The following is a 12,167-nucleotide window of genomic DNA, read 5'->3' as shown; positions in this document are numbered from 1 at the left end:
TGGCAGATATTGTTCTACATTAGAGTGTGGGCTATTCCAGTGGGGAGAGATTTTAAAAATAAAATAAAAACAGCCAAGAGATTTTGGGCAGGTAAGGCCAGAAAATATGCTGCAGGAGATGCCATAAGTGGCAATATTTGGTTAACTGTACAATCTACGATCATAGCATCCAGGGTTGGCACAGCTGGTATTATAAGAACAGCCATCTTCTTCAAAATAACAGCAAAGCTAATTCCTGATGCATGTAATCATTACCAGCAACATGATAAAACCTTAACTATTTGATTTGTCTTATAAGTATAACTGCACACCACTTCCTATTTTGTGTAAGGTAGCATCAAAGCTGAGCTTTACTGTTCTCATATGATCTCTGAAGATTTGGGATTCTGATTCTTTTTTAACTATTTCTAATCTACAGTGTAATTTAATAATGTCAGTGGGCTCTGCCCTTGCTTAAAATTAAATATGTGCTTAAGAGCTCTGTAGTAATGGGGCCAGAGTTCTGAGCACCTTCCTGGATTGAGACGTAAAGCTAAAGCAACTCCAGGAATAATGTGTAACTGGGTGTTTGTAGGTCAGAGAACACTGATAAAGCCATTAATCCTAGTGAAAGTCTCTTTCCTGTGTATGTGCTATTCAGAAATAAGTAATGTTTCTCATTTGCTATGTATTATACCTATAGCATTAGAGCCAGTAGTTCAGTAAGTATTATGGATGAGCAATATCCCCTCCATAGTTAAGGATGCAGCCAGTTTCTGTATAAGCCCTATTTTAGTTCCTCTCTAACTTTGGCTTGGAAAATACATTTGACCTAAATATTGTCATATTTACGCCAAAGTCTAAGGAGAAAGTTTCTACAAAATCTGAAAAGCACTGTTCAAACTTTGTTTGCGTTATGTAGCATTAACTGTTACCTTGATTTGACATGTTGACACTTGTCTAATATTTGTCTCCTGCTTGTTCATGAACAGCTCGTTACTTCTCCATCCAACTTGCAATATAATTAAATCTCCTTGAAAACTAATGTGCCAGCTGCAAATGAAAAAAAAAAAGTGGTAATAATTAAGAAGAATTCACAGTATTGTATGGGGAATTTGTGGCCAAATACTCCTATCATTGATTTCAGTTGGAGTTATGGGCCCAGTCCTGTTTCTATTAATATCAATAACAGGTTTTTTTGCCACTGAAGATCAATTAGATTATGTTTCCACAAGGAAATTGATTATCAGGACATAATAAAACTGGCCCTTCCTACATTATACACAGACACACATTGTTCTCACCATGAACAAGGAAAGACATATTTAATACAACATAGCACCCTTCATTTTCACCCAGAATAAGTTATTTTTCAATAGTAACCTTAGAATATATATATTTCAAGTTAATGATGCACATACTATCTTCTAATGCAAATTCATATTTTGTAATGTTACCATTTATTGACATGCTATTAATTTTTCCTGTTGAATTACATATAAAACATGTGCAAGAAGCAGCAACTACAAGTACTTTGTCAGAAATAAATCTACTGTCAATTGATAAATATATACACTGATAACCATTTTCAAGTACATAAAAGGTTGTTATAAGGAGGAAGGAGAAAAAAATGTGTTTTTCTTAACCTCTGAGGATAGGACAAGAAGCAATGGGCTTAAATTGCAGTAAGGAAACATTAGGTTGGACATTAGGAAAAAACTTCCCAATTGTCAGTGTGGTTAAGCACTGGAATAAATTGCTTTGGGAAACTGTGGAATGATCATCATTATATATTTTTCAGAACAGGTTAGACAAACACCTGTTAGGAATGATCTAGATAATATAGTCCTGCCATAAGTTCAGGGGACTGGATTAGGTAACTTCTCAAGGTCCCTTCCAGGCCTATGATTCTATGATTTGTTCACATCTACGTATATTTCACATTTAACAGCAGTCCTTCAAATAAATTATTTAGATATAAAAATCAAGATAACAAGAACAACATATTAAAAAGAAGCAATTCATAGCCCATAATTAAGGACTGTCTCCCCTTAGTAAGAATAATGTCTTTGCTATCAGTAGGATTATGAGAAACATTCAGCACTGGCATAATTCTGTTCCTGTTAAAGTCCAGGGTAAAAACCCACAGACTTTAATGAATGTTAATCTGATGCTAAACCCATTTGAAAGTCCCATTAAGGCACTTGGTGAAATCCCAGCCCTACTGAGTTTCTATTGATTTCCATGGGGCTGGGATTTCACCCGTTAATTTAGCAAGAACACACCTTTATAGTTCTAGATTTGATTTTCTTGCTTATTCATTCCTTTCTTCTAATTTTTTTGAAGGGGGCGGGGCGTTGGAATTCTAGAGTTTGCAATAGCACTGCCATCATGGAATTGAGGGAAAAAGCTGAAATGGAAAGCAGTGTTGTCTGATTATTAGACCAAGGGACTGAGATTCAGGACTCCTGAATTCTTTTTTCATGATGTTGCTGAATCACTGTGGATCTGTTTACCCTATTACTTTCCTATCTTGAAGACTTCATTATTTATTGTTTGTTAAATGGTTTGAGACTTTTGCATGAATGTTACGACAAGTGTAAAGTGGTCGTAATACTAATGGCAATGTCATAAGCAGGGTAATTTCCTTTTACTAGAACAGGAGTTAAAACCTGAAGCCATTCAGATTCATGATAACCAAGGCCCCACCCAATATGGGAAGTTGTTTCAAGGCCTAGCACAGTAATATTGCTGGAGGTGGGGGAAGAAACCCTACTTCCCTGTGCATGCAAGATGAGGGAAGGGATATTACTTCTTAGCCTTGCCTTGTGGACTTGTTCCATGATTAGATATCATGTCTGTCGTAAAACTTTCAGTTTTTCCCTTCCATATGGCAGTTCAAGACACATCAAATGGCCTTATAAGTGCAAGGATTGGCAAAAACCCTAATCCAACAGCAAGATTGTTATACAATGACAGTGACAATTCAGCACAATAAAAACTGATGACCTTATATCAATGTGTCTGCTGTGTAAGAGGGAGAAATGCTTTTTTCCCTAAATGAAGCAGCCATTGTGTTAATTTTTTTCAGTTTCACCTCATATTAATTGTGAAAGCTTATGCCCTGTAGATGTGCAGACTCACTCCTGTGGTGCCTTCTGCTGGTCACTTCTGAGAATTAGCTCATTCCAGCTAGGAGCACCCTCTGAAAGCCAGTGATCCACCTGTCCTCTTGGCCCCCGTGTCCCCCCCTGGACCCTGGTGCCTTTTTAACTGGGGTGCTGCCCCCTGACCAGTCTGGGTATCCCCTCCCTGGGGAACCCCCAACCCACTGTCCCCACTTTGCCTCAGTTTTGGCTACTGCCCAGTCTCCATCTAGCCTCCATTCACTGGGGCAGACTGCAGTATCAGCCACTCATCATAGGCAAAGTGGTTTGGACCTGCTGCCTTTGCCTGTCCCCGGGCTGCCCCCTGCAACTCCCAGTACCTCTTGGCCTTATGCTAGGCCGCAGCCTGGGGCTTTCCAGGCAGGAGCTTCCCAGCCTGTCCCCAGCCCTGCTTCACCCAGGTACCTTGTCTAGCTCCCTGCAGCCAGGCCCTTCTCCCTCTACAGGCAGAGGGAGAGTGTCTGGGCTCCTGACTCACTGCCTCTTATAGGGGCCAGCTGGGCCTGATTGGGACCTGGCCACAGCTGGGCCTGCTTTCTCTCAATCAGCCCAGGCTTCTTGCCCCAGCTACAGCCCTCTCCTAGCAGGTAACCACTCCCCTACATGCCCAAATAAATTTGTTAGTCTCTATGGTGCCACAAGGACTCCTTGTTGTTCTTGTATGAACAGTGTAACTTTCAAAGCAAACAAAATCCTATGACCAGAGAACCAAAGGGAAAAGGATTTCATCAGGAACTTTTGCAAAATAAGGATCAAATTCTGATCTCCATTGTACCAGTGTAAATTTCAGTGCAATAACTCCAGATTGATAACAGTGTGAGTGAGAACAGCATTTGCCCAAAGGACAGACTACACCACACTCCAGCCTCCTGATAAGCCTCAGAGGGCATTTCTGCCAGAACACCAATTGATCTCTGCAGCACCACTGATGTATAATAAATGGCCCAAGAGAGTTTTAAGCTGGGGATAGTTAGTGTCTATACATAGGGACACTGCACTGACTTAAATCAACAAATTCTCTTGTTCCACTAAAGTAGCAATATTTAATTAATGTATTTTATTATTCTTTATTGCTTCATCGATAAAAGCCTATTGTATCTATTGGCCGTACTGTGTAATATGATTATGTTATATGTGACCTGGTCAGTATATTGATGTTACAAAAACACTAATGCAGGTTCATCTGGGAATGTTGAGGTTGTTAAAGGTGGTAGAAAGTCAGAGAGCTTCATCTTAAGGCTATTGAAATCTATGGAAAGACTTACACTGATTTCAGTGGGCTTTGAATCAGGTCCAGAATGACCACAGATCGGGGAGTGAGAAACACACAAACTCTAATCACAGCTCTACCATAAGCCACCAACAGGGCTTTTTTTTTCCTAATTATTTATTTTTTTTAAGCAAGTCACTTAAACTCTGTCGCTTTTCTATTTTTTAAAAGGAATGAAGAGTTTGTGAGAATTAATTATTTAAAATGTCTATATAAACTACTTATACAACAATGTAATTGTAAATGCTCATATGTTTCAAATATTTTTATATATATTAATTTTTTTCTTGGGATTTTTTAATGCATCAGGGGCCAAAATAACTTTTAATAGTATTTCAGTTCCTGGAAATATGATGAAAAATCCACATTATTTTGTCCCATAAATGATTTTGCATTAAAACAAAAAACTACTAAATAAAAAGCCAATAAAATACAAATATTGATATATTCCATATTATTTGGCTCTGTAGAATCTTAATATATAGTGCTTGCTTTAATATATTTTATGAGAAATAGCCCAGCACAGTAAATTTTTATCTGGCAACTAGGGAGAAGTTAAGACATCTCATTAAAGGATCAGGGCAGGTCTGTCTAAACTCTTTAATCTTGAGAAAAGATTAAAAAGAGAAAATTAGTAAAATACAAACCAACAAAACAAAAGTCGTCTGTATCCAGCACCTCACACACGAATGTCTAAAGCTTCTGCATAAGATCTCACAGCTAGAACTCAACTTCTTCTTCCCATACTCTCTGCAGCAATGTCTGAGTTCTAATGGGTAACCCCTCTCCCTCAGCTGTTCAGTTAAGCTCAGTTTATAGGTGGAGCTTCTTCATGATGATCTGTTTAAGGGATGAAAGTTTCCTATTAATTCAGAAACAAACAGATTATCAGTCTTTATCGTTATATTATGATAGCACCCACAATGTGCTAGGTGCGATTCAAATGCGTAGGAAGATAGTCCCTGACCCAGCAAAGATTACAATATTAGGCCCTGAATCCTACAAAGCAAAACATTTAACAAAGAGGTTAAGAGATGACTTGATCATGGTCTATATGTACCCACATGGGGAGAAGTTTTCTGATAGTAGAGGGGTCCTTAATGTTGCACACAAAGGCATAGCAAGATTCAATGTATGGATGTGCAAGCTTAACACATTTGGACTACAGATAAGATGACTATTTTAACTGATGGTAATTAAGCATTTGCACAACTTTCTTTGAGGTGTGTAAGATTCTCCATCACTTGAAGGCTTTAGCCCAAGACTGACTGTCTTTCTAAGAAGATAGGCTATAGCTGAGGCCCTTCATTTTTGTTTTTTATTTTTATTAGTTTTAATGTCCTGGGAATTCACTAGTCTTCATTGAAAGAGGGTGACAATCAGGACAAAAGAAAGGGCAGCAGGTGAAGGGTGCTGTGTACTCCTGGGGATTGGGGCTGGCAGATAGGGAAGCTTACCTGGTTCTCATGGGGATTCATGTACGCATGCGCATGTGCACAGAGGGCGGGGCGGAAGAGGGAATACTCATCAACTAGCCATTAGGAAGCCTTTTGCACCCTGTGGTGGTTGGGTGAGCTCAACTGCTGGGACGTAGCTCCCTGACCTCCTCGATCCCCCTCTGTGCAGAGAAAGAGGACAGGGCTGCGTTGTAAGGCAGTTGTCAGGAGGGATGCAGAAGGTTGCAGCCTAAGAGTACTGACCCTACCTCCTGGACTGAGCACTCTGCTGACCCTGACCCTGGGGTCACACTGAAGGGCCAAGGTCAGAAGGGGGCTGAGTCCTTCAGGGAGGCAGTATTCTAGGGATGCAGCCTTCCACTCCCTGTCATTACAGTTATCAAGTGGTATCAGCTGCTAGGACCTGGCTCTTTGCCCCTCTCTCTCAGAAACATTCCTGGTTCCTGAAAAAAACAAAATTTGGATGAAAACCAGTAAAATCTAGATAACAGCTTTTCAATGCCCAGAATATTTTGGAGAAAATTGGTAAATACTGAGAATGAGGGTTCTTAGCTATAGCTCAAACAGGAATTATGGGCTTGATTCTGGAGTAACACAATGAAATTCTGTGGAGTTTCTGAAATCCTGTGTTTTCTGGGGGGTTCAGACCAGACGATCATAAAAGTACCTGCTGACCTTAAAATCTATGAAAGATTAACACAGCAGGAGCAGAGCCTAAGATCCCTACCATGCAGAGCTTAGGAAAATAAATAACTTTACACTTAGTTACATCTATATTTGGAGCCGAGGGTGTGATTCCCTGCTCGAGTAGAAATACTCATGCCAACTCTCATTGAGCTAGCATGCTAAAAATAGAAATGTAGCTGTGGTAGCACATATAGCAGTGAACAATCTAGCTGCCTTGAGTATGTACCCATGAGGTCCAAGTGGGTTTTTACTGAGGTTGGCTAGCCTGTGTCACCTCTCACCACTGCCTATGCTCCTCTGACTATACGTCTATTTTTAGCATACTAACTTGATGATAGTGCAAGTACATCTGCTCGAGCTGGGAATCACACCTCTAACTCCATGTTAAATGTAGCCTTAGAGAAGTCAGACTGACTATACAATGCATAATCTTGCACAGAATCTGACTATGCATGCAAATGCTCATGTAGCCAAATTCCTATCTTCCCCAAGCCCCTCCCTCACACAAATAGCAATTTTAAAAAAAGACAGCAAATAGAGTCTAGAACTCTGACAATGTAGAAGTATGGCTTTCTGCCTGACTGCGTCTGTATCCTGAAATAACTAGAAGTAATTATTGAAACTAGCTGCTTGTTAATAATAATTACACTCATTCCAGCGGCAGCAAGAACAAACAACAATTATCCATAATTTTTCATTTCCGAAACACTCTGAGGGCTTGTCTTCATAGCAGCAGAGTGCAGTCTATGGGGGTGTGATTTGTAGAACATTGGGCTCTTACTGTCCCATGTGGACCATGCTGGCGCAAACTAACAGGTACCTAGTCTGTGTTAATGTAGTCTCGTATCAAGCAGGACTATATTAATACCTGCTAGGTGTCTTTTAGTTCGTACCATCCGGGCCTACATGGGGCAGTTAAAGCACAACATGTTAGAGTGCTCAAAAAGAGCATACTGCAGCACCATGTAGAAAAGCCTTCACTATGATAAGATAATCATTTCTGTTTAACAACAAACAAACACAAGCAATTGTCTCACTTTCTCTTGCAAAAAAACCTCTCTCTATAAGGATTATATTGGCAATAAAGTTATGGGATTGTAGGCATCTATAGAATTGTTATCAGCACACTATAAAATACTGGAATGGAACTGTTTGAGTTCAGAGATGCAGTGCAGTTACTGATGCATATTCTACTCCCTTTGCACCCTCCACCCACAACCCCTATATAATACCCTGCACTCTGGTTTGATTGATGGTATCTGATTCGCATAATCAGTTTATGATTATCTAAATAACTGTACAGCATGCAAATCCCTATGCAGTGATTGGCTGACAGCCATTATTAGCCATTCGAGGCACATGGATTTGCATAATACCCTTGTGCTTGTTTCTCAGTAACTATACTGGAAATATACTGATTATCTACTCTGGCTACCCCAATTCTCCTGCCCTGATTGACTCCTGCATTCAAAATTTCAAGCTACTTACAAACAACAAATGCACTACTTTAACGTCTCCTCTCTGTAGTTAAAGCAGAAAAACTCCAAAACTGATATGGAAAAAGAAAAATCCATGAAGTAAAGTGTGGGGTTGTTAAACGGTTAAAATAGTCTGTTTGTTTTCTAAGTTTAAAAGATGTATGGGTCACTTTTCTCTACTTTCTATTTCCTTCATCTCCTTCAAGAGGTCAGCAAGACTCTCGTGCCCCGATTCACTGCCACATATATATTTAAATTTACTATATTTGGAGAAGCCCAGCTCCTCTGTCCCTGCTCAGTGTTGCAAGATTATGTGTCCAAGAAAATCAGTTGTTCTTTGGAGAACAGCTTGGGCCTAACCAGGGGAGAGGCCAAGGGCTGGGGAAGAAGGAAGTGAGAAGGACACGAAGGAGAGAGAATAAGAGGTTGATATGGAAGGAGAGACCAAAAGGGTATTATTCACACTTGAATAAAAATGACCTCTCTTCAGTTTCTCAGGCCATTTTTTTCTTTTTCATTTAAAATGTGAATTATTAGCTTAAAGTTTCACTAATATGACAATTCTTCCCTGAAGTATAATGTCCTGATTCCTGCAAGTGGTTACATGCAGGCAGCCCCATGAACTTCAGTGATGCTAGATTCAGGACACTTAATCGGCTCTTTAAATGGGTTGCTCTTTTTAGTTGAGACAGAGATCATAGTGGATCTTCTAGATTTTACTAAGTCTGAATATTTTAAACCTGTTTTTTCTTTTCTTTAATAAACCTCCATTGGTTTGAAACTTGTTTTAACTGTTTCATTTTAATTTCCCCTGAAAAATAATGGTTTCAAACAAAACCCCATGCAGTTCTAAATAGATAGAACTCATCATTACACGGACAGTAAAGATTTTTGCTTAGAACTAACCTTTCATTTGAAAATAATATTCATACTACATTTTTAAGAGGAAAAAGTCACTGCATGTATTGTAGTTTGCTCCCAGTCTAGACTCTGACCATGAACATGATCATCCATCTCCCAAATTATATGGGTATAGGCTAGATATTGCATAAATACTTAATATTATGCATCTGAATGATCACATTGACTTTATTGGGACTATTCACATGAGTAAAGTTACGTGCATACTTAAATCAGTTTTGCTGGATCAGAGACTTCACTGGTACTTCCATACATGTAATTGTCTTTGGTTGCCTTGAAAGATCAGGAGCCTTCAACTTCAGCCCTTCAATTTCAAGCAATAACTTTTCCAGCTTCCTAATCAAAATAATTCTCATTAACATCAACATACTGATAGAGACTGAGTTGCAAGTATGGTACCAGTTGAAATGTTCCCAGCTATTCCAATTATCTCCCTCATTCTAGACCAAGATCCAGTTCATCAGACAGAGGAAATGTGCTCTCTTGCTGCATACTAAATGCCACCAGCACTTTTTTATGGTAATGAGATGGGGGTGTATAAACCCCTCATTGGACAGGAAGGGGTTTAGGAACAGCTGTGGCCTAAGAAGGCCCTGCCTCTGCATGCTTAGGTTGAAGGCGGGGTTTAAAAGCCAGCCAGGCAGCTCAGTCAGAGGCTGGCAAGTCAGGGAGTAGTACGCACCCTGGGAGATCCAGGGGAGGACTGCAGCTGAACCCACACTGACCCAGGGAGCAGAGGAGCCACAGCACCCAGTGACTGAGAGTAGAACAGGAAGCCCAGAAGGCAACATTCCCCAGGCAGTTGGATGGAATGTGGACTGAGGTAGGAAGTGACGCAAGGAAGGTGACTTGAGGTCGACACCAGATGGAGATGGGTGAGCAGCTGAACCAGCCTCCCAGGGCCCTGGGCTGGAACCCACTGGAGTGGGAGGGCCCGTGTTTCCGTACCCTCCTGTGAACTGTATCCACTAGGTTTGGTTGCTGTCCTGTGAACTGTATCCACTAGGTGGGGTTGCCACCCCCTGGACTGCAGCCATTAGAAGTGACTCTAGGCAGGAGACCCTTTCCCCCTCCTCCCCGATCACAGATACAAAAGTGGAAATCCCTGTGCTTTCTTAAAGATGGTTTTCTCATATTAGCCCCTCTATACAGTTACAACTTCCGTAGGTACTTCAAAGTCTTACACATATGCTTAAGTTTACACCCCGTGAGAAGTCAATCCAAAGGTCTCAAAACATTGTACAGACATTCTCTCATTTCTCCTCACAGAAGCCCTGTAAAGTAGTTAACCGTTATTCTCCCTATTTTAAAGATAAAATGGCAAAAAGAAATTAAGAGGGTTTTGTCTGCACCACTAACCAGGCTGTTGACTGTCTAGTTGACGGCGCTGAATAGCAGGGCTGGCAGGCTCCACTCACTGCCCCCACCCCAGGCACCGCTCCCACAACTCCCATTGGCTGGGATCCATGGCCAGCGGGAGCTGCAAGGACGGTACTTGTGAGCGGTGTAGCGTGCAGAGCCACCTGCCTGAACTACTGCATAGGAACCGGAGAAGGGACATGCTGCTTCCAGGAGCTGCATGAGGTAAGCGCCACTTGGGCCCTGCATCCCTGATCCCCTCCCAGGTCCCAGCCTCTTGCCCCAGCCTTGATCCCAAACCCTTCAATCCCAGTTCGGAGCACCATCCTGCACCCCAAACCCCTCATCCCCAGCCCCATCCCAGAGTCTGCACCCCCAGCTGGAGCCCTTCTGCCCCATGCCCCAAACCTCTGTTTATTATATGCAAAGTCAGAAAAGAAGTATTGACCAAATGTTGAAAAATGTTCTCTCTTCTTCAGCATATATGTTAGCTTTTCTCATTACAGCTGTTGTCTGTATCTTCTATCATTTTCACTCAGAAGCCAGGAAAGGCTGATTTTATTTTCTAATAACATACTTGATTGGAACTGCAGAAGTTGTGTCTCCATCACGTGACATTTGTTTTGTAATTATCTGATCCCTCCAACCATATTCTCTGCCACTCTTCTGTTTACAGTCTCCCTGAAGCTTTTAGCTAAAAAACAAAACAAACCCACTTTGATGGGGAGCATAATGGGTACAGTGAGGCTGGCAGGGAAGGCTTGACCTGCTGTGAGGATAGCAGTGAGCATGCAAGCTAAAACTCTTGGGTTTTGAGTCAAGTTCACTCACTGACATTGTAGTTTGAACTCCGAAGGCTAGCAGCTCATGTTTAGTGATTCCTTGGGAGCCTGTTGCCCACAGTCTTACACATAACTCAGATGTCAAAGCAACTATAAGTCTTGCTATTCCTCTTTGGAAAAAACTTCTCTCTCTTAAGCGGCATCCCTGGCTAGCCTCTATATAATCCATTAGCCCCTGATGTTACAATGACAAAGTGTTACCTTTCCTTGAAAATAAACTAGGCTCTCTTTGGCTGCTTTCTATTTTTCAGGAAGGCAGCGTAGTCTAAAATCCCTTTGAAGCCCATGTTTGGGGTTACCCAAAGAGAGCACAGGCTGACTTACATAATGCATGGGTCAGTGGCCTCCAGGGGGTATTATTTCAAGCACATAATTTTTCAGGAATTCCATAACACTATTTATTGATATTTTAGAGATGTGCAAAGGCTTGAAACTCTGCCTATTTTCCAGCTAATTTATTCCCTTGCTGAATGCTAGCCTGGCAACCAAACTAACTAAACTGGTGATATTTCTCACCATGGATGAATCTCAGCTTTAGGAAGGGTTCATTCTGAAGGGCCTGCTCTGAAATTCACTGTGAAAGCAATTAAACTGCAATTCATAGGAGGAAACCTCTCCTAAAATCATCACCAGGCTGATGCTTTAACAGAGCAAATATCAAATGCATGTTGGAGGAGACTTGGGGGGAGTACAATAGGTTGAAAGGTATTTGGAATTGTTGAACTGCTGCTTTTAAAAAAAAATGTACACATCGCTCTCAGACCCTGTCCACATAGAAGCTAGAGACATTGGTCTACTTTTTAGAGTGGAGATATAATTATATATAATTCAAATACCAGTGCTTTGGTAGAAAACAGATAGACCACATAAATGAACTTCATTTCTAATACTTTTCCAGAGATAGAGAAGTGGAGGTACATAGGCAGAAAGGGTGCACAATTAATTGGAATGCTTAAATTGTATCATCTAGCTCTGGGTAATCATTTAATTACAATGCCTCACACAAT

The sequence above is a fragment of the Chelonoidis abingdonii genome, chromosome 7 (assembly GCF_003597395.2).
Source record: "Chelonoidis abingdonii isolate Lonesome George chromosome 7, CheloAbing_2.0, whole genome shotgun sequence".
NCBI lineage: Eukaryota > Metazoa > Chordata > Testudines > Testudinidae > Chelonoidis > Chelonoidis abingdonii.
Note: the sequence above shows the minus strand (reverse complement) of the source record.